The following is a 26,599-nucleotide window of genomic DNA, read 5'->3' on the forward strand; positions in this document are numbered from 1 at the left end:
TTTTACTCCTATTTAAGGAGTGCTGAAATCCATGCTGTAACTTGTCCAGATTTAAATCTAAACATGACACAATTATAGAAAAACAGAGTAATACTTTATCTGATCACTTGGGCTCACAAAACCAAGTCCTACCATATCTGTTCATACAGACTCATTCTAGGCATTGTACACAGATCTTTAACACTTGAATTCAAGTTACTATATTACAGAAGTTTCTCTTGCAGGAATTGTGCAGTACACTTAAAAGTATACAACGGGTCTCTTCTTTACTCTGTATTTTAGTGATCCGTATCGTATCTGAGGGGAAAAACAAAATTATAATGAAGTACTAAGTCACATGAAATGGAAATATAATTCAGCTCCCCACTAATCCTATTTAGCAAATGTTTTCCAATGTGCTTTGGACACCCGGTTTCACTAAGAGAATCTACCTATGACTGAATAAAATAAAGTTTCAACAGAATTAGGCAAGAAGAGTAAGTATCAATTGTTTTCCTGGAATGACCGAAAAACTTTTATGAGACTTCACAGAGATTTATACTAGAGTATCTTTAAATTTTGTGATGCATGCACTAGGATGCTAAGTAGGATCTTCTCTTTGTAGATCACAAAGAGTCAGGCTGTTTGTCTATGGCAACTAAAAAATTCTGAGTATTCTTTATCTATTAAACAGCAGATGTTTAAGTGTGCACAACACACAGATAATATTATTGTTATTCTTACCCTTTTCAAGGCGAACACTTCCTGAAATTAGGCTTGGTGGAGCCAAAATTAGCATTTCAAATACAGAGTCTGTTTCGTCTCCTCTCCCTTGCTCCTTGCTTCATTAATTTCATACATATATTTCCCCTAAACACGTCAAACTACAAAAGCTCCAAACTTAGATATTGTTGTCACATGCTTTCTTTCCCATTTAGCATTCTGGAACCCAGTTACTGTTGACAAATTCTCCAATATTAAAAATAAAAATAAATTTCTGCACTATGAATAATGCCAATATACACTGAAAGAACAAACTCAATTAACCAGGATTATACTTGCTTCTTTACGGCCTTTAATAGTTTTCACAGACTTCATACTCTGAGTTCTGCGAAGGCCTCTCTGAGCAAACATTTCATCCTCTGAATGTGTCCCCTCCATCTCTTCATCTGTTTTATCATCTCCAGGATTTTTTTCCAGTGGGGTTTTGTAACCTTTAGAAAAAAAATATTTAAAAAATAGTAGCTGTAACTTTTTGACTTCTAAGAAAGCAGCGATTTTTTTCTTGATTTATGCTTTTAGATGATGTGCTTATTTCAAAACAGAAACATCTACTTTGCCACGAGTTTGGTACTTCTAATCCTGCCACTTAGTTCCACAGGTATGTAATGCAGTGCTTCTTCAGTTGTCAAGACTGAAATCACAAGTTTGCTGATATCTTCTGCTTTACACTGAACTGCAAAAACTTGAGTGATCGTCTAAAGAAGTACCTAAGATTTTAGGACACAATCCACATGAGAAGGTGGTTACACTTTTAATAAACCTTTAAAGATCCCTCCCAGTACAAACCACTTGATGACTTGTATTCATAGGATCTTTCTTCATACACTCATCCTCCTGCATTTTTAATACCAAAGCTTCTTTCATTTCGGTAACACACCAAAGTACTGTTAAGATTTGTTAACATACTACAAAACCAGGACCAAGATTATTACCTAAGACTCTCACTAGAGGGCACTAACTGCTTAAAAATACACTCCGAAAGCTCCTTGGGGTCCAACAGCCCCGAATCTCCACCACAGACCTATCGCAAAGCTACCAAATCCAGTCTGATTCCTTCCTCCACTGAACACTCCTTTTATCCCAGAATCTACTGGCTGTAACACTCAGGAACACCTTTTAGACTCTAAACCAAATTTTATCAATGACCTGTGTACATTTTATCTTAAGCCAATATTTTATTTAGGCTTATCTAATTTTTTTCCATCAATTTTTTTCCCCTAGAAATTAGAATCACATCATCCATTCCACAGCTACTTGAGAAACATCCGGTCATTCTCTTCTGCCATTTCTCTGCTTCCAGTACAGTTTCAATTAATGTTTTTCAATACAGAAGATTTGAATCACATCTCTTACTCTGTTTCAGAGTAGCAGTGTTTGCAGTGACACCAATACTTTTTTATCTGCATTTGTAATACCTGATGCATCGGCATCCCATCTGCCTTTTTCAGAGCAAGAGCACTGCCAGCTCAGCATCATCCTACAATCCACATCCTACAACTAGGCCTTTTAAATCAATTTGCACAGAACTCCTGGCCCAGACAAAAAATAAGATCCAGCTCAGCACAAGAGAATATTGCTACACAGTGTTCCTAAATCTATGTATACTCTTGATCTTTTTTAAGTTCCTAATGCTGAAGAAAATTCAAAGAAAACATGAGAGGTGTATGCTAGATGAGACCAGGACCAGAAAAAATTAATTAAGTTCAACCAGCTGTAAGAAAGCTTTTTGACATTTGAGATTGAATCTCACAATCGGTGATTATTTATATAGTATAAACTGAAGAATTTTTTTAAAAAAATTAGAGCATTTTTAAGCTATTTCAGATAGGTAAATAATGCTCTCTTACTGAGGAACAGATCCTGCACAACAGCTGCAGTGACATTATCTCTAGTGCAGCTCTTTGTGAATTCTTGGCTTTCTCTCTAGCCAGAGGCTTCAGTTCACACTGCTCTGCACAGGATACTTTCTGGAAACTCCAATTCAGATTAGGTCCCTTCAGCTGGTCACCTATTCCTTAGAATGGGCTAGCACACTATTCATGAAATTCCTTGGACCCCACAAATGCTATCCCTCCCCAAAATGGGGGGATGAGAAGGAATGACAGTCTTAAGTGAAAAGAAATAGCCCAGACCCACTTCTTTTGTGGGAAAAAGCAGTTCCTATACATCACAGTCTTGCTATTTCAAAATTACGTAGTTAGCAGACCTTCAGCAAAACCTTCCTTCAAGCATCACAAGCTCAAGGGCAAAGTGATGATGACAATAACAGTATATGTAACATAATAATGAAATAATACTATCTTTCAACAAAACCATATATTGATCACCACACACCATCTTCTGAGTGTTAATAGACATCAGTCTATTATGACAACTTGATGCCTTTATTGTTCGTATCACCATACACAATTTTACATTTTGATCTATTACTACAATGCTGTCTGTGCATTTGCAAGTTTCTTGTTCCTACCCTGTTTACTCCCCTGCCTAATCAAGACAGTGACTACCACAGTACAAGCAAGCATCCAGATCCCTGAAATAAAAGACAAGAAGCAGGCCAGGATCATGTTAATGGAAACCCAAAGTCAGGATCGAGAGCACAAAACTGCCAGGGAAATATATGAGCAATATCGAGAATTAAGAGATAAATATTCCCAAGAGCCAGAAGTTAATGGTTGATGCGGGCTAGAGCCCGATCAAAATATAAGAGGGGGGATATTGTTAAGAATAATATGTTACAGTTGCTGTTTGTAAACTCCTTATTTACCTTGTACCCCTGTCCCAGGTTTACTTACCTTGTACCCCTGTCACAAATTGCTGTACCCCATATTTTTTTATTCCTTGTTCAGCCAGGCCCTGCTCCCTCTCCAGAGTTGCTGTACCCTGTGTTTCTTGTTCTGTGTTCAGCCAGGCACTGCCCCCACTGCTCCGAGACTCCCACATGGCAACATTGTATCCCTTTCCCGAGTTGTTGTACCGTCCTGAGGAGGAAGATGACAACTGGACTTTTATGCAAACGAGAGAGACCAGAGATTTATGGGATGCACCCAGACTGGAAAAAACCCCAAAACAACGAGCCACGCAAAAGGGAAGGAATAGAACCAGCACCATCTAACAAGGAAGACCCAGAGGAGTCCCCTGGCTTCTTTCAAGGGGCCGACATAACCTCGAGGAGACTCGACAGGGATGACAGCCTAGACTACAAGGCCTAAAGAAGGAGTCTTCCCGGGGACTCCCGTGAGGGAGGAAGGCCCAACTCTGCCCCACTGACAGAGCTGTACGGATTCTCCCCTTCTGCGGTGTCCAGTGGAAGCAGTGGCGGTGTGCGCAACCCCTCGGGCTCCCACCCCAGAGCTGTGCTGCTTAATAATGGCCTTTTTAAAAGGAGCTGGTCTCCTGGCCCATTTATCACAATCGTGATCCTGGGGAATGCAGCTAAAGCCAGCCAAAAGCAATTTCTGGAAAGTCAAGCCTGCTTTACGTTTTCTGGAGTTTGGTTGTGCCAACTTCACCAGTCATTTCTAAAAAAGGAAAAGAAACTCCAAGCAAAAGAGAGAAAAACACAAAGAAACCAACCCAAAGAAACCAATCAAACAAACAGATAAAACACCCCCAATCAAACCAAAGGCAATGAGAAGTTAGGACTAGTTGTAAGGATATCACAGCAGGCGAATGGCTGCTTCCTACTTGGATCACCATCCAAAGCCACCTAGAACAACTTCTCCAAAACATATCCAACAGGAGAAATGGAAAAAGTGATCCATGGCAGCTCTGCATTGTGGTGAAGGATGAGCATGCAGTGGTCCAGATGCAGCATTGCCCACCCTCCAGGCTGCTGTTTGCTCTGCTGAAAGACTCTTGCAGGACTGTGGCCCCTCTCCATGCAATGGAAATCATTGCCACAGCTCTCAGTTGAGGCACTGGCATTTCCAGAGCCAGATTCAGGCACAATCCTACTGCCTGCTGAGCATCTGGGAAAGGTGCTGAGCATCTTCAGGCCTAGAAGCACAAAAGAGCTCAGGCTCTCCCCGAACTGGGTTTTCAGGGCAGCTTTCCATATCTCTGCAAGATTTCTTCATCCCTCAACACGTCTGATTTTATTATGTCCAACGATGCATTTGGGTTTCTTCCGTCCTCTTGTGTGCCCGTGAGTAACCTTCCACGTGGATGAAGGAGATTGTGTACAGGACAATTGATTGCGGCATTGCCATTTGGCTTCACTGTCACTCAGTTGAACACGGTCCTTATCTAAGAAGGACTTCCAAGAAATGGGTAGGAGTTTTGGCTGTGAGAGGAGCAGAAAGCACATTTTCTACAGCAAATTGCTAGCTGATGCACTTTCCTCCCTGCCAAAATAGTGATTGCCATTCATCTTCCTGGGAAGAATGTAAAGACCCATTCAGAGATGCCAGGTTCAGCTGGCCTGTGGCTTTGTGTGCCTCATTTCACATGTCCAATTTCAAGGGCCACTAAAAGAGGCTCATGTTTGCCTTGCTACCCACAAGTGCTGTAGGTATTTCCAGGAGAAGAGGGAAAACATCGCTGTCCTGTGGTGTGGTAGAAATGCCACCACAACTGTGATTGTGTGAGCAAAGCCAGCCAGTGCTTTTTGGGGCAGCAGCAGCAGCTGAGAGTGTGGCAGAGCGGTTTTGATACTCTTTTTAGAGTCCTGCAAACATTGTTCCCGAAACAACCCACAGCTTTGCAAATGTGCCCGAAGAAAATGCAAAGAGAACTGGGGTGTGAAAATCAAAGACTGTTTATCTGTAGAAGAAAAGGAACAAGAATGAACTACACCACATATTTACACTGTAAGAATATTGGTAACAACAACAACAACAACCACAACAACAACAACAAACTATAGAACCTATTTACCTGAGAACAGATCTAACAAAACTCTATGAAACGTATTTACAGACAACTTAAACAAACTCTAAAACCTCTATCCTGAACACAACAACTGTAAAACGTATGTACAGCAGGGTGGCATCTGTGTCTGTGATGTCCCTAAGTCCTGGAAGAAAAACAAGTAGCACGGTCAGTGCAGTCAGGCACGGAAGGGTGTTCCATGTGCTGCCGGGCTGGGACACTGGCCCAGTGGGACTCTGCTGCCAGAAGGGAGCCTGGCTGGGGGCTGTGGCCCAGGCACTGGAACAGGGCTTGTGTGGCCCACAGCAAGCCCAGGCCAGGCCAGGGATGGCCAGCAGAATCCAGTGCATGGGCTAGCGTGTCCCTGAGCAGGAAGTGCCCAGCCCGGCCCCAGGCTGGCAGCAGGGGCCCCACTCTGCCTGTGGGGAGCACCTGCCTGTTCTGCTGCTGGCATCGGTCTTCATCCCAAGACCATGTCTTCCTCCTTGTCTTTTAGATCAATATCCATCTCTTCAATATAATCTTTCGTTTCCACCTCCATCTCTTCCTCTGTCTCGTACATATCCACATCCATCTCTTCCTCTCCAGTATCCTCTCCGTCCACTTCCATGGCTTCTTCTCTATCAGTCTGTGTATCGACGTCCGTCTTCTCCTCTCCGTCTGTGCCAGCCTGCAGAGGTAGCAAAATTTCCCACCCTGTCCCACAGAGCTCCAGCCCAGCCAGGCAGCTGCGGGGTGTCCGCCTCCGTGGAATAGTACCATACCTCTTTTGGAACAAATGCAGACATCCTGCAGGGATGGAGAGCAAAATCCAAGCGATGGGGAGCTTTGGGGACTGCTGGGGGAATCAGGGAGCAGGTGGCAACAAGGTGACAGGGGTAGGCTTGGAGCAGGGTGAATGAAGAGCGTGCTGGCACAAGGAGCCAAGGGTTGTGTTGTGGCCGTTGCTGGATGCTGGAAGTTCTAGCTGGAGCGTGCACTGTGACATCACCACCAGGAGTTCAGGCCCAGGCTGAAGTGGACAACGGAGACCGTAGAATGAATGATGGAATCCCTGGGTGCTTGGGCTTGGAAGGGACCCTAAAGACCATCTTGTTCCAAGCGGAGCGATCTTCCCCTAGAATAGGTTGCTCAGAGCCCCGCTCCCAGCTGGCCTTGGATGTTGCCAAGGATGGAGCATCCCCAGCCTCTGTGCACAGCCTGGGCCAGTGGCCCAGCAGCCGGAGTGGAAAAGAGCAGCTTCATTAGATCCAACTTCAAGCTCACTCCTGCAGTTGAAAGGCTTCTCCTGTCTGTGCCCATCTTTCCTAGAGCTGCAGGGAGGCCTCGCCAGCCCCCTTCTCTTTCCAGGCTGAGCATCCCCAGCCCCACACGGACAGCAGTCCGATGCGTGGCAGTCAAGGCTAAAGGGTAGCAAATGGCTACATCAGGAAGTGAGAGATGGAAGCTTTTGGAGATGGAAGCTTTACTTCTAAATGTAGAAAAGAAAGAGAAGTGGAGGGGGAAATGGTGGGACTCTGGCTCTGTTCTAACTGGCGAAGATTTTCTTTTCTTCTTTTCTGTCGTGCTAACCCAAGTTTTGTTGTTTGAAAGGAGGTTTAGCAAAATATCCATCGTCTTCTCCACTGCTGAAACACTGAACAACACCTGGGCAGGCTGAGGATGCAGAGCAAAACCTGCAAATATCTACTGCTGATGGTGATCCTGGGGAATGCAGCTAAAGCCAGCCAAAAGCAATTTCTGGAAAGTCAAGCCTGCTTTACGTTTTCTGGAGTTTGGTTGTGCCAACTTCACCAGTCATTTCTAAAAAAGGAAAAGAAACTCCAAGCAAAAGAGAGAAAAACACAAAGAAACCAACCCAAAGAAACCAATCAAACAAACAGATAAAACACCCCCAATCAAACCAAAGGCAATGAGAAGTTAGGACTAGTTGTAAGGATATCACAGCAGGCGAATGGCTGCTTCCTACTTGGATCACCATCCAAAGCCACCTAGAACAACTTCTCCAAAACATATCCAACAGGAGAAATGGAAAAAGTGATCCATGGCAGCTCTGCATTGTGGTGAAGGATGAGCATGCAGTGGTCCAGATGCAGCATTGCCCACCCTCCAGGCTGCTGTTTGCTCTGCTGAAAGACTCTTGCAGGACTGTGGCCCCTCTCCATGCAATGGAAATCATTGCCACAGCTCTCAGTTGAGGCACTGGCATTTCCAGAGCCAGATTCAGGCACAATCCTACTGCCTGCTGAGCATCTGGGAAAGGTGCTGAGCATCTTCAGGCCTAGAAGCACAAAAGAGCTCAGGCTCTCCCCGAACTGGGTTTTCAGGGCAGCTTTCCATATCTCTGCAAGATTTCTTCATCCCTCAACACGTCTGATTTTATTATGTCCAACGATGCATTTGGGTTTCTTCCGTCCTCTTGTGTGCCCGTGAGTAACCTTCCACGTGGATGAAGGAGATTGTGTACAGGACAATTGATTGCGGCATTGCCATTTGGCTTCACTGTCACTCAGTTGAACACGGTCCTTATCTAAGAAGGACTTCCAAGAAATGGGTAGGAGTTTTGGCTGTGAGAGGAGCAGAAAGCACATTTTCTACAGCAAATTGCTAGCTGATGCACTTTCCTCCCTGCCAAAATAGTGATTGCCATTCATCTTCCTGGGAAGAATGTAAAGACCCATTCAGAGATGCCAGGTTCAGCTGGCCTGTGGCTTTGTGTGCCTCATTTCACATGTCCAATTTCAAGGGCCACTAAAAGAGGCTCATGTTTGCCTTGCTACCCACAAGTGCTGTAGGTATTTCCAGGAGAAGAGGGAAAACATCGCTGTCCTGTGGTGTGGTAGAAATGCCACCACAACTGTGATTGTGTGAGCAAAGCCAGCCAGTGCTTTTTGGGGCAGCAGCAGCAGCTGAGAGTGTGGCAGAGCGGTTTTGATACTCTTTTTAGAGTCCTGCAAACATTGTTCCCGAAACAACCCACAGCTTTGCAAATGTGCCCGAAGAAAATGCAAAGAGAACTGGGGTGTGAAAATCAAAGACTGTTTATCTGTAGAAGAAAAGGAACAAGAATGAACTACACCACATATTTACACTGTAAGAATATTGGTAACAACAACAACAACAACCACAACAACAACAACAAACTATAGAACCTATTTACCTGAGAACAGATCTAACAAAACTCTATGAAACGTATTTACAGACAACTTAAACAAACTCTAAAACCTCTATCCTGAACACAACAACTGTAAAACGTATGTACAGCAGGGTGGCATCTGTGTTTGTGATGTCCTTAAGTCCTGGAAGAAAAACAAGTAGCACGGTCAGTGCAGTCAGGCACGGAAGGGTGTTCCATGTGCTGCCGGGCTGGGACACTGGCCCAGTGGGACTCTGCTGCCAGAAGGGAGCCTGGCTGGGGGCTGTGGCCCAGGCACTGGAACAGGGCTTGTGTGGCCCACAGCAAGCCCAGGCCAGGCCAGGGATGGCCAGCAGAATCCAGTGCATGGGCTAGCGTGTCCCTGAGCAGGGAGTGCCCAGCCCGGCCCCAGGCTGGCAGCAGGGGACCCACTCTGCCTGTGGGGAGCACCTGCCTGTTCTGCTGCTGGCATCGGTCTTCATCCCAAGACCATGTCTTCCTCCTTGTCTTTTAGATCAATATCCATCTCTTCAATATAATCTTTCGTTTCCACCTCCATCTCTTCCTCTGTCTCGTACATATCCACATCCATCTCTTGCTCTCCAGTATCCTCTCCGTCCACTTCCATGGCTTCTTCTCTATCAGTCTGTGTATCGACGTCCGTCTCCTCCTCTCGGTCTGTGCCAGCCTGCAGAGGTAGCAAAATTTCCCACCCTGTCCCACAGAGCTCCAGCCCAGCCAGGCAGCTGCGGGGTGTCCGTCTCCGTGGAATAGTACCATACCTCTTTTGGAACAAATGCAGACATCCTGCAGGGATGGAGAGCAAAATCCAAGCGATGGGGAGCTTTGGGGACTGCTGGGGGAATCAGGGAGCAGGTGGCAACAAGGTGACAGGGGTAGGCTTGGAGCAGGGTGAATGAAGAGCGTGCTGGCACAAGGAGCCAAGGGTTGTGTTGTGGCCGTTGCTGGATGCTGGAAATTCTAGCTGGAGCGTGCAATGTGACATCACCGCCAGGAGTTCAGGCCCAGGCTGAAGTGGACAACGGAGACCGTAGAATGAATGATGGAATCCCTGGGTGCTTGGGCTTGGAAGGGACCCTAAAGACCATCTTGTTCCAAGCGGAGCAATCTTCGCCCAGAATAGGTTGCTCAGAGCCCCGCTCCCAGCTGGCCTTGGATGTTGCCAAGGATGGAGCATCCCCAGCCTCTGTGCACAGCCTGGGCCAGTGGCCCAGCAGCCGGAGTGGAAAAGAGCAGCTTCATTAGATCCAACTTCAAGCTCACTCCTGCAGTTGAAAGGCTTCTCCTCTCTGTGCCCATCTTTCCTAGAGCTGCAGGGAGGCCTCGCCAGCCCCCTTCTCTTTCCAGGCTGAGCATCCCCAGCCCCACACGGACAGCAGTCCGATGCGTGGCAGTCAAGGCTAAAGGGTAGCAAATGGCTACATCAGGAAGTGAGAGATGGAAGCTTTTGGAGATGGAAGCTTTACTTCTAAATGTAGAAAAGAAAGAGAAGTGGAGGTGGAAATGGTGGGACTCTGGCTCTGTTCTAACTGGCGAAGATTTTCTTTTCTTCTTTTCTGTCGTGCTAACCCAAGTTTTCTTGTTTGAAAGGAGGTTTAGCAAAATATCCATCGTCTTCTCCACTGCTGAAACACTGAACAACATCTGGGCAGGCTGAGGATGCAGAGCAAAACCTGCAAATATCTACTGCTGATCGTGATCCTGGGGAATGCAGCTAAAGCCAGCCAAAAGCAATTTCTGGAAAGTCAAGCCTGCTTTACGTTTTCTGGAGTTTGCTTGTGCCAACTTCACCAGTCATTTCTAAAAAAGGAAAAGAAACTCCAAGCAAAACAGAGAAAAACACAAAGAAACCAACCCAAAGAAACCAATCCAACAAACAGATAAAACACCCCCAATCAAACCAAAGGCAATGAGAAGTTAGGACTAGTTGTAAGGATATCACAGCAGGCGAATGGCTGCTTCCTACTTGGATCACCATCCAAAGCCACCTAGAACAACTTCTCCAAAACATATCCAACAGGAGAAATGGAAAAAGTGATCCATGGCAGCTCTGCATTGTGGTGAAGGATGAGCATGCAGTGGTCCAGATGCAGCATTGCCCACCCTCCAGGCTGCTGTTTGCTCTGCTGAAAGACTCTTGCAGGACTGTGGCCCCTCTCCATGCAATGGAAATCATTGCCACAGCTCTCAGTTGAGGCACTGGCATTTCCAGAGCCAGATTCAGGCACAATCCTACTGCCTGCTGAGCATCTGGGAAAGGTGCTGAGCATCTTCAGGCCTAGAAGCACAAAAGAGCTCAGGCTCTCCCCGAACTGGGTTTTCAGGGCAGCTTTCCATATCTCTGCAAGATTTCTTCATCCCTCAACACGTCTGATTTTATTATGTCCAACGATGCATTTGGGTTTCTTCCGTCCTCTTGTGTGCCCGTGAGTAATCTTCCACGTGGATGAAGGAGATTGTGTACAGGACAATTGATTGCGGCATTGCCATTTGGCTTCACTGTCACTCAGTTGAACACGGTCTTTATCTAAGAAGGACTTCCAAGAAATGGGTAGGAGTTTTGGCTGTGAGAGGAGCAGAAAGCACATTTTCTACAGCAAATTGCTAGCTGATGCACTTTCCTCCCTGCCAAAATAGTGATTGCCATTCATCTTCCTGGGAAGAATGTAAAGACCCATTCAGAGATGCCAGGTTCAGCTGGCCTGTGGCTTTGTGTACCTCATTTCACATGTCCAGTTTCAAGGGCCACTAAAAGAGGCTCATGTTTGCCTTGCTACCCACAAGTGCTGTAGGTATTTCCAGGAGAAGAGGGAAAACATCGCTGTCCTGTGGTGTGGTAGAAATGCCACCACAACTGTGATTGTGTGAGCAAAGCCAGCCAGCGCTTTTTGGGGCAGCAGCAGCAGCTGAGAGTGTGGCAGAGCGGTTTTGATACTCTTTTTAGAGTCCTGCAAGCATTGTTCCCGAAACAACCCACAGCATTGCAAATGTGCCTGAAGAAAATGCAAAGAGAACTGGGGTGTGAAAATCAAAGACTGTTTATCTGTAGAAGAAAAGGAACAAGAATGAACTACACCACATATTTACACTGTAAGAATATTGGTGGTAACAACAACAACAACAACAACAACAACAAACTATAGAACCTATTTACCTCAGAACAGCTCTAACAAAACTCTATGAAACGTATTTACAGACAACTTAAACAAACTCTAAAACCTCTATCCTGAACACAACAACTGTAAAACGTATGTACAGCAGGGTGGCATCTGTGTCTGTGATGTCCCTAAGTCCTGGAAGGAAAAACAAGTAGCACGGTCAGTGCAGTCAGGCACGGAAGGGTGTTCCATGTGCTGCCGGGCTGGGACACTGGCCCAGTGGGACTCTGCTGCCAGAAGGGAGCCTGGCTGGGGGCTGTGGCCCAGGCACTGGAACAGGGCTTGTGTGGCCCACAGCAAGCCCAGGCCAGGCCAGGGATGGCCAGCAGAATCCAGTGCATGGGCTAGCGTGTCCCTGAGCAGGGAGTGCCCAGCCCGGCCCCAGGCTGGCAGCAGGGGACCCACTCTGCCTGTGGGGAGCACCTGCCTGTTCTGCTGCTGGCATCGGTCTTCATCCCAAGACCATGTCTTCCTCCTTGTCTTTTAGATCAATATCCATCTCTTCAATATAATCTTTCGTTTCCACCTCCATCTCTTCCTCTGTCTCGTACATATCCACATCCATCTCTTGCTCTCCAGTATCCTCTCCGTCCACTTCCATGGCTTCTTCTCTATCAGTCTGTGTATCGACGTCCGTCTCCTCCTCTCGGTCTGTGCCAGCCTGCAGAGGTAGCAAAATTTCCCACCCTGTCCCACAGAGCTCCAGCCCAGCCAGGCAGCTGCGGGGTGTCCGTCTCCGTGGAATAGTACCATACCTCTTTTGGAACAAATGCAGACATCCTGCAGGGATGGAGAGCAAAATCCAAGCGATGGGGAGCTTTGGGGACTGCTGGGGGAATCAGGGAGCAGGTGGCAACAAGGTGACAGGGGTAGGCTTGGAGCAGGGTGAATGAAGAGCGTGCTGGCACAAGGAGCCAAGGGTTGTGTTGTGGCCGTTGCTGGATGCTGGAAATTCTAGCTGGAGCGTGCAATGTGACATCACCGCCAGGAGTTCAGGCCCAGGCTGAAGTGGACAACGGAGACCGTAGAATGAATGATGGAATCCCTGGGTGCTTGGGCTTGGAAGGGACCCTAAAGACCATCTTGTTCCAAGCGGAGCAATCTTCGCCCAGAATAGGTTGCTCAGAGCCCCGCTCCCAGCTGGCCTTGGATGTTGCCAAGGATGGAGCATCCCCAGCCTCTGTGCACAGCCTGGGCCAGTGGCCCAGCAGCCGGAGTGGAAAAGAGCAGCTTCATTAGATCCAACTTCAAGCTCACTCCTGCAGTTGAAAGGCTTCTCCTCTCTGTGCCCATCTTTCCTAGAGGTGCAGGGAGGCCTCGCCAGCCCCCTTCTCTTTCCAGGCTGAGCATCCCCAGCCCCACACGGACAGCAGTCCGATGCGTGGCAGTCAAGGCTAAAGGGTAGCAAATGGCTACATCAGGAAGTGAGAGATGGAAGCTTTTGCAGATGGAAGCTTTACCTCTAAATGTAGAAAAGAAAGAAAAGTGGAGGGGGAAATGGTGGGACTCTGGCTCTGTTCTAACTGGCGAAGATTTTCTTTTCTTCTTTTCTGTCGTGCTAACCCAAGTTTTCTTGTTTGAAAGGAGGTTTAGCAAAATATCCATCGTCTTCTCCACTGCTGAAACACTGAACAACATCTGGGCAGGCTGAGGATGCAGAGCAAAACCTGCAAATATCTACTGCTGATCGTGATCCTGGGGAATGCAGCTAAAGCCAGCCAAAAGCAATTTCTGGAAAGTCAAGCCTGCTTTACGTTTTCTGGAGTTTGCTTGTGCCAACTTCACCAGTCATTTCTAAAAAAGGAAAAGAAACTCCAAGCAAAACAGAGAAAAACACAAAGAAACCAACCCAAAGAAACCAATCCAACAAACAGATAAAACACCCCCAATCAAACCAAAGGCAATGAGAAGTTAGGACTAGTTGTAAGGATATCACAGCAGGCGAATGGCTGCTTCCTACTTGGATCACCATCCAAAGCCACCTAGAACAACTTCTCCAAAACATATCCAACAGGAGAAATGGAAAAAGTGATCCATGGCAGCTCTGCATTGTGGTGAAGGATGAGCATGCAGTGGTCCAGATGCAGCATTGCCCACCCTCCAGGCTGCTGTTTGCTCTGCTGAAAGACTCTTGCAGGACTGTGGCCCCTCTCCATGCAATGGAAATCATTGCCACAGCTCTCAGTTGAGGCACTGGCATTTCCAGAGCCAGATTCAGGCACAATCCTACTGCCTGCTGAGCATCTGGGAAAGGTGCTGAGCATCTTCAGGCCTAGAAGCACAAAAGAGCTCAGGCTCTCCCCGAACTGGGTTTTCAGGGCAGCTTTCCATATCTCTGCAAGATTTCTTCATCCCTCAACACGTCTGATTTTATTATGTCCAACGATGCATTTGGGTTTCTTCCGTCCTCTTGTGTGCCCGTGAGTAACCTTCCACGTGGATGAAGGAGATTGTGTACAGGACAATTGATTGCGGCATTGCCATTTGGCTTCAAGGTCACTCAGTTGAACACGGTCTTTATCTAAGAAGGACTTCCAAGAAATGGGTAGGAGTTTTGGCTGTGAGAGGAGCAGAAAGCACATTTTCTACAGCAAATTGCTAGCTGATGCACTTTCCTCCCTGCCAAAATAGTGATTGCCATTCATCTTCCTGGGAAGAATGTAAAGACCCATTCAGAGATGCCAGGTTCAGCTGGCCTGTGGCTTTGTGTACCTCATTTCACATGTCCAGTTTCAAGGGCCACTAAAAGAGGCTCATGTTTGCCTTGCTACCCACAAGTGCTGTAGGTATTTCCAGGAGAAGAGGGAAAACATCGCTGTCCTGTGGTGTGGTAGAAATGCCACCACAACTGTGATTCTGTGAGCAAAGCCAGCCAGCGCTTTTTGGGGCAGCAGCAGCAGCTGAGAGTGTGGCAGAGCGGTTTTGATACTCTTTTTAGAGTCCTGCAAGCATTGTTCCCGAAACAACCCACAGCATTGCAAATGTGCCTGAAGAAAATGCAAAGAGAACTGGGGTGTGAAAATCAAAGACTGTTTATCTGTAGAAGAAAAGGAACAAGAATGAACTACACCACATATTTACACTGTAAGAATATTGGTGGTAACAACAACAACAACAACAACAACAACAAACTATAGAACCTATTTACCTCAGAACAGCTCTAACAAAACTCTATGAAACGTATTTACAGACAACTTAAACAAACTCTAAAACCTCTATCCTGAACACAACAACTGTAAAACGTATGTACAGCAGGGTGGCATCTGTGTCTGTGATGTCCCTAAGTCCTGGAAGGAAAAACAAGTAGCACGGTCAGTGCAGTCAGGCACGGAAGGGTGTTCCATGTGCTGCCGGGCTGGGACACTGGCCCAGTGGGACTCTGCTGCCAGAAGGGAGCCTGGCTGGGGGCTGTGGCCCAGGCACTGGAACAGGGCTTGTGTGGCCCACAGCAAGCCCAGGCCAGGCCAGGGATGGCCAGCAGAATCCAGTGCATGGGCTAGCGTGTCCCTGAGCAGGAAGTGCCCAGCCCGGCCCCAGGCTGGCAGCAGGGGACCCACTCTGCCTGTGGGGAGCACCTGCCTGTTCTGCTGCTGGCATCGGTCTTCATCCCAAGACCATGTCTTCCTCCTTGTCTTTTAGATCAATATCCATCTCTTCAATATAATCTTTCGTTTCCACCTCCATCTCTTCCTCTGTCTCGTACATATCCACATCCATCTCTTCCTCTCCAGTATCCTCTCCGTCCACTTCCATGGCTTCTTCTCTATCAGTCTGTGTATCGACGTCCGTCTCCTCCTCTCCGTCTGTGCCAGCCTGCAGAGGTAGCAAAATTTCCCAGCCTGACCCACAGAGCTCCAGCCCAGCCAGGCAGCTGCGGGGTGTCCGTCTCCGTGGAATAGTACCATACCTCTTTTGGAACAAATGCAGACATCCTGCAGGGATGGAGAGCAAAATCCAAGCGATGGGGAGCTTTGGGGACTGCTGGGGGAATCAGGGAGCAGGTGGCAACAAGGTGACAGGGGTAGGCTTGGAGCAGGGTGAATGAAGAGCGTGCTGGCACAAGGAGCCAAGGGTTGTGTTGTGGCCGTTGCTGGATGCTGGAAATTCTAGCTGGAGCGTGCAATGTGACATCACCGCCAGGAGTTCAGGCCCAGGCTGAAGTGGACAACGGAGACCGTAGAATGAATGATGGAATCCCTGGGTGCTTGGGCTTGGAAGGGACCCTAAAGACCATCTTGTTCCAAGCGGAGCAATCTTCGCCCAGAATAGGTTGCTCAGAGCCCCGCTCCCAGCTGGCCTTGGATGTTGCCAAGGATGGAGCATCCCCAGCCTCTGTGCACAGCCTGGGCCAGTGGCCCAGCAGCCGGAGTGGAAAAGAGCAGCTTCATTAGATCCAACTTCAAGCTCACTCCTGCAGTTGAAAGGCTTCTCCTCTCTGTGCCCATCTTTCCTAGAGGTGCAGGGAGGCCTCGCCAGCCCCCTTCTCTTTCCAGGCTGAGCATCCCCAGCCCCACACGGACAGCAGTCCGATGCGTGGCAGTCAAGGCTAAAGGGTAGCAAATGGCTACATCAGGAAGTGAGAGATGGAAGCTTTTGCAGATGGAAGCTTTACCTCTAAATGTAGAAAAGAAAGAAAAGTGGAGGGGGAAATGGTGGGACTCTGGCTCTGTTCTAACTGGCGAAGATTTTCTTCTCTTCTTTTCTGTCGTGCTAACCCAAGTTTTCTTGTTTGAAAGGAGGTTTAGCAAAATATCCATCGTCTTCTCCACTGCTGAAACACTGAACAACATCTGGGCAGGCTGAGGATGCAGAGCAAAACCTGCAAATATCTACTGCTGATCGTGATCCTGGGGAATGCAGCTAAAGCCAGCCAAAAGCAATTTCTGGAAAGTCAAGCCTGCTTTACGTTTTCTGGAGTTTGCTTGTGCCAACTTCACCAGTCATTTCTAAAAAAGGAAAAGAAACTCCAAGCAAAACAGAGAAAAACACAAAGAAACCAACCCAAAGAAACCAATCCAACAAACAGATAAAACACCCCCAATCAAACCAAAGGCAATGAGAAGTTAGGACTAGTTGTAAGGATATCACAGCAGGCGAATGGCTGCTTCCTACTTGGATCACCATCCAAAGCCACCTAGAACAACTTCTCCAAAACATATCCAACAGCAGAAATGGAAAAAGTGATCCATGGCAGCTCTGCATTGTGGTGAAGGATGAGCATGCAGTGGTCCAGATGCAGCATTGCCCACCCTCCAGGCTGCTGTTTGCTCTGCTGAAAGACTCTTGCAGGACTGTGGCCCCTCTCCATGCAATGGAAATCATTGCCACAGCTCTCAGTTGAGGCACTGGCATTTCCAGAGCCAGATTCAGGCACAATCCTACTGCCTGCTGAGCATCTGGGAAAGCTGCTGAGCATCTTCAGGCCTAGAAGCACAAAAGAGCTCAGGCTCTCCCCGAACTGGGTTTTCAGGGCAGCTTTCCATATCTCTGCAAGATTTCTTCATCCCTCAACACGTCTGATTTTATTATGTCCAACGATGCATTTGGGTTTCTTCCGTCCTCTTGTGTGCCCGTGAGTAATCTTCCACGTGGATGAAGGAGATTGTGTACAGGACAATTGATTGCGGCATTGCCATTTGGCTTCACTGTCACTCAGTTGAACACGGTCTTTATCTAAGAAGGACTTCCAAGAAATGGGTAGGAGTTTTGGCTGTGAGAGGAGCAGAAAGCACATTTTCTACAGAAAATTGCTAGCTGATGCACTTTCCTCCCTGCCAAAATAGTGATTGCCATTCATCTTCCTGGGAAGAATGTAAAGACCCATTCAGAGATGCCAGGTTCAGCTGGCCTGTGGCTTTGTGTACCTCATTTCACATGTCCAGTTTCAAGGGCGACTAAAAGAGGCTCATGTTTGCCTTGCTACCCACAAGTGCTGTAGGTATTTCCAGGAGAAGAGGGAAAACATCGCTGTCCTGTGGTGTGGTAGAAATGCCACCACAACTGTGATTGTGTGAGGAAAGCCAGCCAGCGCTTTTTGGGGCAGCAGCAGCAGCTGAGAGTGTGGCAGAGCGGTTTTGATACTCTTTTTAGAGTCCTGCAAGCATTGTTCCCGAAACAACCCACAGCATTGCAAATGTGCCTGAAGAAAATGCAAAGAGAACTGGGGTGTGAAAATCAAAGACTGTTTATCTGTAGAAGAAAAGGAACAAGAATGAACTACACCACATATTTACACTGTAAGAATATTGGTGGTAACAACAACAACAACAACAACAACAACAAACTATAGAACCTATTTACCTGAGAACAGATCTAACAAAATTCTATGAAACGTATTTACAGGCAACTTAAACAAACTCTAAAACCTCTCTCCTGAACACAACAACTGTAAAACGTATGTACAGCAGGGTGGCATCTGTGTCTGTGATGTCCCTAAGTCCTGGAAGAAAAACAAGTAGCACGGTCAGTGCAGTCAGGCACAGAAGGGTGTTCCATGTGCTGCCGGGCTGGGACACTGGCCCAGTGGGACTCTGCTGCCAGAAGGGAGCCTGGCTGGGGGCTGTGGCCCAGGCACTGGAACAGGGCTTGTGTGGCCCACAGCAAGCCCAGGCCAGGGATGGCCAGCAGAATCCAGTGCATGGGCTAGCGTGTCCCTGAGCAGGAAGTGCCCAGCCCGGCCCCAGGCTGGCAGCAGGGGACCCACTCTGCCTGTGGGGAGCACCTGCCTGTTCTGCTGCTGGCATCGGTCTTCATCCCAAGACCATGTCTTCCTCCTTGTCTTTTAGATCAATATCCATCTCTTCAATATAATCTTACGTTTCCACCTCCATCTCTTCCTCTGTCTCCTACATATCCACATCCATCTCTTCCTCTCCAGTATCCTCTCCGTCCACTTCCATGGCTTCTTCTCTATCAGTCTGTGTATCGACGTCCGTCTCCTCCTCTCCGTCTGTGCCAGCCTGCAGAGGTAGCAAAATTTCCCACCCTGTCCCACAGAGCTCCAGCCCAGCCAGGCAGCTGCGGGGTGTCCGTCACCGTGGAATAGTACCATACCTCTTTTGGAACAAATGCAGACATCCTGCAGGGATGGAGAGCAAAATCCAAGCGATGGGGAGCTTTGGGGACTGCTGGGGGAATCAGGGAGCAGGTGGCAACAAGGTGACAGGGGTAGGCTTGGAGCAGGGTGAATGAAGAGCGTGCTGGCACAAGGAGCCAAGGGTTGTGTTGTGGCCGTTGCTGGATGCTGGAAGTTCTAGCTGGAGCATGCACTGTGACATCACCGCCAGGAGTTCAGGCCCAGGCTGAAGTGGACAACGGAGACCGTAGAATGAATGATGGAATCCCTGGGTGCTTGGGCTTGGAAGGGACCCTAAAGACCATCTTGTTCCAAGCGGAGCAATCTTCGCCCAGAATAGGTTGCTCAGAGCCCCGCTCCCAGCTGGCCTTGGATGTTGCCAAGGATGGAGCATCCCCAGCCTCTGTGCACAGCCTGGGCCAGTGGCCCAGCAGCCGGAGTGGAAAAGAGCAGCTTCATTAGATCCAACTTCAAGCTCACTCCTGCAGTTGAAAGGCTTCTCCTCTCTGTGCCCATCTTTCCTAGAGGTGCAGGGAGGCCTCGCCAGCCCCCTTCTCTTTCCAGGCTGAGCATCCCCAGCCCCACACGGACAGCAGTCCGATGCGTGGCAGTCAAGGCTAAAGGGTAGCAAATGGCTACATCAGGAAGTGAGAGATGGAAGCTTTTGCAGATGGAAGCTTTACCTCTAAATGTAGAAAAGAAAGAAAAGTGGAGGGGGAAATGGTGGGACTCTGGCTCTGTTCTAACTGGCGAAGATTTTCTTCTCTTCTTTTCTGTCGTGCTAACCCAAGTTTTCTTGTTTGAAAGGAGGTTTAGCAAAATATCCATCGTCTTCTCCACTGCTGAAACACTGAACAACATCTGGGCAGGCTGAGGATGCAGAGCAAAACCTGCAAATATCTACTGCTGATCGTGATCCTGGGGAATGCAGCTAAAGCCAGCCAAAAGCAATTTCTGGAAAGTCAAGCCTGCTTTACGTTTTCTGGAGTTTGCTTGTGCCAACTTCACCAGTCATTTCTAAAAAAGGAAAAGAAACTCCAAGCAAAACAGAGAAAAACACAAAGAAACCAACCCAAAGAAACCAATCCAACAAACAGATAAAACACCCCCAATCAAACCAAAGGCAATGAGAAGTTAGGACTAGTTGTAAGGATATCACAGCAGGCGAATGGCTGCTTCCTACTTGGATCATCATCCAAAGCCACCTAGAACAACTTCTCCAAAACATATCCAACAGCAGAAATGGAAAAAGTGATCCATGGCAGCTCTGCATTGTGGTGAAGGATGAGCATGCAGTGGTCCAGATGCAGCATTGCCCACCCCCCAGGCTGCTGTTTGCTCTGCTGAAAGACTCTTGCAGGACTGTGGCCCCTCTCCATGCAATGGAAATCATTGCCACAGCTCTCAGTTGAGGCACTGGCATTTCCAGAGCCAGATTCAGGCACAATCCTACTGCCTGCTGAGCATCTGGGAAAGGTGCTGAGCATCTTCAGGCCTAGAAGCACAAAAGAGCTCAGGCTCTCCCCGAACTGGGTTTTCAGGGCAGCTTTCCATATCTCTGCAAGATTTCTTCATCCCTCAACACGTCTGATTTTATTATGTCCAACGATGCATTTGGGTTTCTTCCGTCCTCTTGTGTGCCCGTGAGTAACCTTCCACGTGGATGAAGGAGATTGTGTACAGGACAATTGATTGCGGCATTGCCATTTGGCTTCACTGTCACTCAGTTGAACACGGTCTTTATCTAAGAAGGACTTCCAAGAAATGGGTAGGAGTTTTGGCTGTGAGAGGAGCAGAAAGCACATTTTCTACAGCAAATTGCTAGCTGATGCACTTTCCTCCCTGCCAAAATAGTGATTGCCATTCATCTTCCTGGGAAGAATGTAAAGACCCATTCAGAGATGCCAGGTTCAGCTGGCCTGTGGCTTTGTGTGCCTCATTTCACATGTCCAGTTTCAAGGGCCACTAAAAGAGGCTCATGTTTGCCTTGCTACCCACAAGTGCTGTAGGTATTTCCAGGAGAAGAGGGAAAACATCGCTGTCCTGTGGTGTGGTAGAAATGCCACCACAACTGTGACTGTGTGAGCAAAGCCAGCCAGTGCTTTTTGGGGCAGCAGCAGCAGCTGAGAGTGTGGCAGAGCGGTTTTGATACTCTTTTTAGAGTCCTGCAAGCATTGTTCCCGAAACAACCCACAGCTTTGCAAATGTGCCCGAAGAAAATGCAAAGAGAACTGGGGTGTGAAAATCAAAGACTGTTTATCTGTAGAAGAAAAGGAACAAGAATGAACTACACCACATATTTACACTGTAAGAATATTGGTAACAACAACAACAACAACAACAACAACAACAAACTATAGAACCTATTTACCTGAGAACAGATCTAACAAAATTCTATGAAACGTATTTACAGGCAACTTAAACAAACTCTAAAACCTCTCTCCTGAACACAACAACTGTAAAACGTATGTACAGCAGGGTGGCATCTGTGTCTGTGATGTCCCTAAGTCCTGGAAGAAAAACAAGTAGCACGGTCAGTGCAGTCAGGCACAGAAGGGTGTTCCATGTGCTGCCGGGCTGGGACACTGGCCCAGTGGGACTCTGCTGCCAGAAGGGAGCCTGGCTGGGGGCTGTGGCCCAGGCACTGGAACAGGGCTTGTGTGGCCCACAGCAAGCCCAGGCCAGGGATGGCCAGCAGAATCCAGTGCATGGGCTAGCGTGTCCCTGAGCAGGAAGTGCCCAGCCCGGCCCCAGGCTGGCAGCAGGGGACCCACTCTGCCTGTGGGGAGCACCTGCCTGTTCTGCTGCTGGCATCGGTCTTCATCCCAAGACCATGTCTTCCTCCTTGTCTTTTAGATCAATATCCATCTCTTCAATATAATCTTACGTTTCCACCTCCATCTCTTCCTCTGTCTCCTACATATCCACATCCATCTCTTCCTCTCCAGTATCCTCTCCGTCCACTTCCATGGCTTCTTCTCTATCAGTCTGTGTATCGACGTCCGTCTCCTCCTCTCCGTCTGTGCCAGCCTGCAGAGGTAGCAAAATTTCCCACCCTGTCCCACAGAGCTCCAGCCCAGCCAGGCAGCTGCGGGGTGTCCGTCACCGTGGAATAGTACCATACCTCTTTTGGAACAAATGCAGACATCCTGCAGGGATGGAGAGCAAAATCCAAGTGATGGGGAGCTTTGGGGACTGCTGGGGGAATCAGGGAGCAGGTGGCAACAAGGTGACAGGGGTAGGCTTGGAGCAGGGTGAATGAAGAGCGTGCTGGCACAAGGAGCCAAGGGTTGTGTTGTGGCCGTTGCTGGATGCTGGAAGTTCTAGCTGGAGCATGCACTGTGACATCACCGCCAGGAGTTCAGGCCCAGGCTGAAGAGGACAACGGAGACCGTAGAATGAATGACGGAATCCCTGGGTGCTTGGGCTTGGAAGGGACCCTAAAGACCATCTTGTTCCAAGCGGAGCAATCTTCGCCCAGAATAGGTTGCTCAGAGCCCCGCTCCCAGCTGGCCTTGGATGTTGCCAAGGATGGAGCAACCCCAGCCTCTGTGCACAGCCTGGGCCAGTGGCCCAGCAGCCGGAGTGGAAAAGAGCAGCTTCATTAGATCCAACTTCAAGCTCACTCCTGCAGTTGAAAGGCTTCTCCTCTCTGTGCCCATCTTTCCTAGAGCTGCAGGGAGGCCTCGCCAGCCCCCTTCTCTTTCCAGGCTGAGCATCCCCAGCCCCACACGGACAGCAGTCCGATGCGTGGCAGTCAAGGCTAAAGGGTAGCAAATGGCTACATCAGGAAGTGAGAGATGGAAGCTTTTGCAGATGGAAGCTTTACCTCTAAATGTAGAAAAGAAAGAAAAGTGGAGGGGGAAATGGTGGGACTCTGGCTCTGTTCTAACTGGCGAAGATTTTCTTTTCTTCTTTTCTGTCGTGCTAACCCAAGTTTTGTTGTTTGAAAGGAGGTTTAGCAAAATATCCATCGTCTTCTCCACTGCTGAAACACTGAACAACATCTGGGCAGGCTGAGGATGCAGAGCAAAACCTGCAAATATCTACTGCTGATCGTGATCCTGGGGAATGCAGCTAAAGCCAGCCAAAAGCAATTTCTGGAAAGTCAAGCCTGCTTTACGTTTTCTGGAGTTTGGTTGTGCCGACTTCACCAGTCATTTCTAAAAAAGGAAAAGAAACTCCAAGCAAAACAGAGAAAAACACAAAGAAACCAACCCAAAGAAACCAATCCAACAAACAGATAAAACACCCCCAATCAAACCAAAGGCAATGAGAAGTTAGGACTAGTTGTAAGGATATCACAGCAGGCGAATGGCTGCTTCCTACTTGGATCACCATCCAAAGCCACCTAGAACAACTTCTCCAAAACATATCCAACAGGAGAAATGGAAAAAGTGATCCATGGCAGCTCTGCATTGTGGTGAAGGATGAGCATGCAGTGGTCCAGATGCAGCATTGCCCACCCTCCAGGCTGCTGTTTGCTCTGCTGAAAGACTCTTGCAGGACTGTGGCCCCTCTCCATGCAATGGAAATCATTGCCACAGCTCTCAGTTGAGGCACTGGCATTTCCAGAGCCAGATTCAGGCACAATCCTACTGCCTGCTGAGCATCTGGGAAAGCTGCTGAGCATCTTCAGGCCTAGAAGCACAAAAGAGCTCAGGCTCTCCCCGAACTGGGTTTTCAGGGCAGCTTTCCATATCTCTGCAAGATTTCTTCATCCCTCAACACGTCTGACTTTATTATGTCCAACGATGCATTTGGGTTTCTTCCGTCCTCTTGTGTGCCCGTGAGTAACCTTCCACGTGGATGAAGGAGATTGTGTACAGGACAATTGATTGCGGCATTGCCATTTGGCTTCACTGTCACTCAGTTGAACACGGTCCTTATCTAAGAAGGACTTCCAAGAAATGGGTAGGAGTTTTGGCTGTGAGAGGAGCAGAAAGCACATTTTCTACAGCAAATTGCTAGCTGATGCACTTTCCTCCCTGCCAAAATAGTGATTGCCATTCATCTTCCTGGGAAGAATGTAAAGACCCATTCAGAGATGCCAGGTTCAGCTGGCCTGTGGCTTTGTGTACCTCATTTCACATGTCCAGTTTCAAGGGCCACTAAAAGAGGCTCATGTTTGCCTTGCTACCCACAAGTGCTGTAGGTATTTCCAGGAGAAGAGGGAAAACATCGCTGTCCTGTGGTGTGGTAGAAATGCCACCACAACTGTGACTGTGTGAGCAAAGACAGCCAGCGCTTTTTGGGGCAGCAGCAGCAGCTGAGAGTGTGGCAGAGCGGTTTTGATACTCTTTTTAGAGTCCTGCAAGCATTGTTCCCGAAACAACCCACAGCTTTGCAAATGTGCCCGAAGAAAATGCAAAGAGAACTGGGGTGTGAAAATCAAAGACTGTTTATCTGTAGAAGAAAAGGAACAAGAATGAACTACACCACATATTTACACTGTAAGAATATTGGTAACAACAACAACAAACTATAGAACCTATTTACCTGAGAACAGATCTAACAAAACTCTATGAAACGTATTTACAGACAACTTAAACAAACTCTAAAACCTCTATCCTGAACACAACAACTGTAAAACGTATGTACAGCAGGGTGGCATCTGTGTCTGTGATGTCCCTAAGTCCTGGAAGGAAAAACAAGTAGCACGGTCAGTGCAGTCAGGCACGGAAGGGTGTTCCATGTGCTGCCGGGCTGGGACACTGGCCCAGTGGGACTCTGCTGCCAGAAGGGAGCCTGGCTGGGGGCTGTGGCCCAGGCACTGGAACAGGGCTTGTGTGGCCCACAGCAAGCCCAGGCCAGGCCAGGGATGGCCAGCAGAATCCAGTGCATGGGCTAGCGTGTCCCTGAGCAGGAAGTGCCCAGCCCGGCCCCAGGCTGGCAGCAGGGGACCCACTCTGCCTGTGGGGAGCACCTGCCTGTTCTGCTGCTGGCATAGGTCTTCATCCCAAGACCATGTCTTCCTCCTTGTCTTTTAGATCAATATCCATCTCTTCAATATAATCTTTCGTTTCCACCTCCATCTCTTCCTCTGTCTCGTACATATCCACATCCATCTCTTGCTCTCCAGTATCCTCTCCGTCCACTTCCATGGCTTCTTCTCTATCAGTCTGTGTATCGACGTCCGTCTCCTCCTCTCCGTCTGTGCCAGCCTGCAGAGGTAGCAAAATTTCCCACCCTGTCCCACAGAGCTCCAGCCCAGCCAGGCAGCTGCGGGGTGTCCGTCTCCGTGGAATAGTACCATACCTCTTTTGGAACAAATGCAGACATCCTGCAGGGATGGAGAGCAAAATCCAAGCGATGGGGAGCTTTGGGGACTGCTGGGGGAATCAGGGAGCAGGTGGCAACAAGGTGACAGGGGTAGGCTTGGAGCAGGGTGAATGAAGAGCGTGCTGGCACAAGGAGCCAAGGGTTGTGTTGTGGCCGTTGCTGGATGCTGGAAATTCTAGCTGGAGCGTGCAATGTGACATCACCGCCAGGAGTTCAGGCCCAGGCTGAAGTGGACAACGGAGACCGTAGAATGAATGATGGAATCCCTGGGTGCTTGGGCTTGGAAGGGACCCTAAAGACCATCTTGTTCCAAGCGGAGCAATCTTCGCCCAGAATAGGTTGCTCAGAGCCCCGCTCCCAGCTGGCCTTGGATGTTGCCAAGGATGGAGCATCCCCAGCCTCTGTGCACAGCCTGGGCCAGTGCCCCAGCAGCCGGAGTGGAAAAGAGCAGCTTCATTAGATCCAACTTCAAGCTCACTCCTGCAGTTGAAAGGCTTCTCCTCTCTGTGCCCATCTTTCCTAGAGCTGCAGGGAGGCCTCGCCAGCCCCCTTCTCTTTCCAGGCTGAGCATCCCCAGCCCCACACGGACAGCAGTCCGATGCGTGGCAGTCAAGGCTAAAGGGTAGCAAATGGCTACATCAGGAAGTGAGAGATGGAAGCTTTTGCAGATGGAAGCTTTACCTCTAAATGTAGAAAAGAAAGAAAAGTGGAGGGGGAAATGGTGGGACTCTGGCTCTGTTCTAACTGGCGAAGATTTTCTTCTCTTCTTTTCTGTCGTGCTAACCCAAGTTTTCTTGTTTGAAAGGAGGTTTAGCAAAATATCCATCGTCTTCTCCACTGCTGAAACACTGAACAACATCTGGGCAGGCTGAGGATGCAGAGCAAAACCTGCAAATATCTACTGCTGATCGTGATCCTGGGGAATGCAGCTAAAGCCAGCCAAAAGCAATTTCTGGAAAGTCAAGCCTGCTTTACGTTTTCTGGAGTTTGCTTGTGCCAACTTCACCAGTCATTTCTAAAAAAGGAAAAGAAACTCCAAGCAAAAGAGAGAAAAACACAAAGAAACCAACCCAAAGAAACCAATCCAACAAACAGATAAAACACCCCCAATCAAACCAAAGGCAATGAGAAGTTAGGACTAGTTGTAAGGATATCACAGCAGGCGAATGGCTGCTTCCTACTTGGATCACCATCCAAAGCCACCTAGAACAACTTCTCCAAAACATATCCAACAGCAGAAATGGAAAAAGTGATCCATGGCAGCTCTGCATTGTGGTGAAGGATGAGCATGCA

General features: G+C 48.3%; 2 long non-coding RNA genes across 2 annotated transcripts in view; both read right to left on the reverse strand.

The window, feature by feature from the left end:
• The window catches only part of LOC147645770 (uncharacterized), a 103,720-nt gene that overhangs the window by 12,163 nt on the left and 64,958 nt on the right, over positions 1 to 26,599 (reverse strand). The window lies entirely within an intron of this gene.
• Positions 1,032 to 8,933, reverse strand: LOC147645771 (uncharacterized). The gene is made up of 3 exons (XR_015282165.1): positions 6,399 to 8,933; positions 6,071 to 6,304; positions 1,032 to 5,779 (listed from the first exon to the last, which is right to left on the reverse strand). It is a non-coding gene; the product is annotated as an uncharacterized LOC147645771 (long non-coding RNA).

The sequence above is a fragment of the Cyanistes caeruleus genome, unplaced genomic scaffold (assembly GCF_971803275.1).
Source record: "Cyanistes caeruleus unplaced genomic scaffold, bCyaCae1.hap1.1 HAP1_SCAFFOLD_175, whole genome shotgun sequence".
NCBI classification, from domain to species: Eukaryota; Metazoa; Chordata; class Aves; order Passeriformes; family Paridae; genus Cyanistes; species Cyanistes caeruleus.